This window comes from Tupaia chinensis, unplaced genomic scaffold (assembly GCF_000334495.1).
Source record: "Tupaia chinensis unplaced genomic scaffold, TupChi_1.0 Scaffold000216_1, whole genome shotgun sequence".
NCBI classification, from domain to species: Eukaryota; Metazoa; Chordata; class Mammalia; order Scandentia; family Tupaiidae; genus Tupaia; species Tupaia belangeri.
Window position 1 is genome coordinate 516,253 of NW_006159691.1, and position 3,970 is coordinate 520,222.

At 53.8% G+C, this 3,970-nt stretch overlaps 1 long non-coding RNA gene across 1 annotated transcript; it reads right to left on the reverse strand.

Moving 5' to 3' along the window:
• Positions 1-133: 133 nt before the first annotated feature.
• Positions 134-3,945, reverse strand: LOC102485291 (uncharacterized). Its single transcript, XR_334412.3, has 4 exons — positions 3,596-3,945; positions 3,262-3,419; positions 2,607-2,745; positions 134-169 (listed from the first exon to the last, which is right to left on the reverse strand). It is a non-coding gene; the product is annotated as an uncharacterized LOC102485291 (long non-coding RNA).
• Between the last annotated feature and the right edge of the window lie 25 nt (positions 3,946-3,970).

Consider the following 3,970-nt stretch of genomic DNA (forward strand, 5'->3'; position numbering starts at 1 on the left):
CCCAAGCGGGGGGGGGGGGCGCATACAGTAGCGGCCTTGCCAACTTACTGAACCGACTGGAAGCGATGCTCAAAGGTCGAAGGGCTCAGACGGGTCCTGGAGCCCCACCGGGTTGGACTCCTCCAGCATGAGTTTAAGTCACCACGTCCGGGACTCAAACCGCAATCAACTACATCGGAGTACAATGACATAGCCATTACACTAACTACTGGTCCCTCATGTTCAAGTCTTGATTTCAGGCTCTGCTTCCTAAGAAGTCCTAACCCCCACACAGAGTTTAGGGCGAGCAGCAGAGGGTGTGCAGTCCTCTGGGGCTGACTAGTGATGAGAGGAGCCATTGCCTTTCCACTAAGGGGCAGGGGGAACCTGGAGAGGGATCACTACAGAGAGGGCAGTCTGCCAGGAGCCCTGGCAGCTGTGAGGACTCCCAGTGACTGCAGGGAGGGAGACGGAATGATCACCCTTTCCTTTCTCCACTGTCAGTCTCCTGCAGGTGCCCCATCAACACACACAGCCAGGAACTGGCGGGAAGGCAGCCAGTGGTGGTATCCACAGCAGTGAGGCTGCACCCGCTGGCAGGACAGTGCCCCAGGCAGGCGAACAGGATCCAGCACGTACTTTCCTTTGTATTTGACCTGCTTGGAAAGCATAATTTTGCTCGTCTAGGATCTGGGAAAAGACTTTTCCAGGTGTTAGGATGGAGGAAACCGAGGTGCAGAGGCCAGAGAGCTGAAGTAGACAGGAGCCAGCATTCCCATTATCTACTGCTGCTTAACAGTGTACCCCCAAATGTCATGGCTTAAAACCAGTTTTATTTTATGTCACCATTTTGTCAGCAGACTGGGCTGGGCTCAGCTGGATAAGTCTTTGATTCCACGTGGCATTGAGGTTTCCAGCGGGTGGCTGGGCTGGCTGGTTCAACAGGGCTTCACTAATACATTTGGTGTTTTGGTGGGGAGGCCTGGAAGGCTGGGCTTAGCTGGCTGTTGTTGGGTGTCTATACAATGACCCCAGCACCATGGTCCCTCCAGAGAGGACGTCCTGCAGGCTCTGAGGGGGGCTGCGCTGCTTCCTGTGACCATTATGCACCTGCAGGTTCCTCACGTCTGCAGTTCTAATCCTGAACCTCTGAAGCTCAGTTCTGTCAGTCACATGAGTGACACAGGCCCCCAGCTGCAAGAGGAAAATTAGATCTGTCTCTCAATGAGAGGCATGGCACAGGATCTGTGGTCACCTTCACCCAACTAGCATGTCACCCAGGCTGACCAGTGTTTCAGGAAATGCTGGGAAATTGGCTGACATTGGACAGGGACCCGGATGCCATGACAGAAGCTGGGGAGCAGTAATGAGGTGGACAGGGAAGGTTCTAGGGTTAGATTCAAATTCAAATCCCAGCCTCACTACTTTCAACCCTCGAGCCAAGAAGGCCACCTCTCTCTGAGCTCAGTGTCTCATTTGTAAAAGGGGGAGAACAGCGTCTACCTCCCAGAACTATAAGAAAGAAAGAGGATGGTGCTTACAGAGTGCTTCCCCCAAATCCTGGCTCCCAGTGTCTCAGTACACGGTGGCTATTGTCCATCTGGAGCAACGTGGAGAAAAGGCTAAGACCGAGCCCCAAGCTCCATGTAGCAGAGGCTCCGCTCTGCCCCGTGCACTCCCCAGCCCCACCACAGCCCGACCCAAATGCACCTGCTCTTATCCCCTTCGGATAGCTGGAGTCGGAGTCCCCATCTCCCATGCAGAAGTTACCAGCATCTCCTACCTGGGAGGTTGCAGTCACCTCCTTCCCGGCCACCCACCCTCCCTCTGGTCCCTGTGAGGCTGTTCCACTATGGCAGGAACCTCAGGCTTCTGAGGCTGCCCTGTGTACTTGGGGGATCCTGTTAAAATATAGATGATGGCTCAGCAGATCGGGATGGTGTCTGAGAGTCTGCACTGATTTTTTTTTATTTTTTAATTAAATTTTTTTGTGTATACTTGCCAGAGAGAGACAGAGAGAGGAAAAGTGAGAAGCCACCCCTCGGGGGAAGATGGCCACGCCACAATCCATTCTCCATTCTCCTCTTGGGATTTTAGGCACACATGCACATCCACCTGGTGTGATTTTCAAGCTTCCAGGTCTGGGACTCGAACTGCCATCGGCTATGTGGGAATGCAGTGCCTTAACTACCATGCTGCCTGTGCCCTAAATCTGCAGGTTTTTTTCTTTTTAGAGAGGTTTTTTTAAAAAGAATTATTTTATTTAACTTTATTTATCTATTATTTTGTAATTGACCATAGAAGGACAGAGTGAGAGAGTGAGAGAGCAAGAGAGAGAGAGAGAGGGAAAGTGAGAAAGCAAGCCACCAGGTCTGGGACTCAAACCACGGTTGGCCATGTGGTAGTCCAGTGCCCTTAACCACCATGCCACCTGCTGGCCCCTAAAGAGGCTCTTTTTGCTATAGGGCGCATGCACTCGCCAAAGAGACAGAGCAAGAGAAAGCAAGAAATCACCACCCCTGCCCCCCCACCCCGGGGAATGACTATGCTGCAATTGCTTTGCCTCCATTCTCTTCTCGGGATTTGGGGCATGCACACACACACACTTGGCATGAGTTTTAAGTTACCAGGTCCAGGACTCAAACCACAGTCAGCTATGTAGGAGTCCAGCGACGTAACCATTAGGCCATCTGCTGGTCTCCCAAGCCTGCAGTTCTAATCAGCTCCCATGTGATGTTGGTACTGATGATTGCTGGGCCTCACTTTCTGTAGCAAAAGATGTTTTCGAGACCACAATTTGAGCCCACCTCTCCTGTGCTGACTTCCCAGCATCCTCTGGGGAAGGTCAAGTCCTCACTGTGTCCTCTGGCCTCTCACAGTTTGGTACTGGCCTGACCCCCAGCCCCTTGCTCCCCGTTCTTCCACACTCACTCCCCGTTTGATGGAATGGTAATGTATTTATAATGTATGAAATGAAGGCACCGCCCACCCAGTGCTGCGATGTTTCAGTAACTTGGGTGTCCCGGAACATACACACACACACACACACACACACACACACACACACGTCCTCCTCCCCGCCTCCCTGTTCTTCTCCACTCACCTTGTGGTTCATCTCATATTTATGCTTTCTTTAAAATCTGTCCCACCAATGCATGTAGAACAGATTTTAAAGAAATCTGTCTAAATACACAGTTTTCTGGTTTTGCTTTTATACAGAAGTTGCCCTGCAGGGTATGTAGTTTTCTGTTCTTTCTCAGCTTGATCTGTTGTTGTCTGTACCTGATGCTCCTTCAGTCTCACGGCTGTGCCTTCGTTCCTGGTGAGAGCATTCCAGGTCACTTGCCCTCCTGCTTGTGGACCGGCATCTGGGCTATTTCCGGTGCTCTCCTTATCACAACAGCCCAGCGTGGACATTCTGCGCAGGTCTCTGCCCGCTCCTGGACAGGTTTCTCAAGATAAATGCCTAGGAGGGGATTTACTGTGCACTCCCTCCCACCCTGTGCTCCCTGGTTCTTTTCACTCCCAGGTCCCCAGGAGTGCCTCACTAATGTCCTCTCTACCTGGCTGTCCCCTTCCGCTCCACTCCACCCCTACACACCCCAAAGCCCTTCACCTGGTGAACTCCCGCGGCTCCTGCAGCGCCCTCATTAAAGCTCCCTAATTCATCACTTAGGTTGCGTGGTTGTGCGACGAGCGTCCGTGTCGCCCAGGAGAACGCAAGCCCCGCGAGGCTCCGGATGCCCGAAGGTCCCCAGCTCAGCAGGAGCTCGGAACTGGCACACAGTAGGTGTCCAGGGCTCCTGCTTAAATGTTGCTGGAGGGGCCAGGAAGGAGGCAGAGCGGGACGGGGCGGCTGGGCCTGTGTCCACAGGTGGGGTCGGTCGGGCGTCCACGGCCCGGGGTTCCGGGCGGCGGCGGCCTGCGAGGACTCGGGTCCGGAGTTGCAGGAACCGCGCGCCCGGGCCCGCGGGCGGGGCGGGGGCTCCGG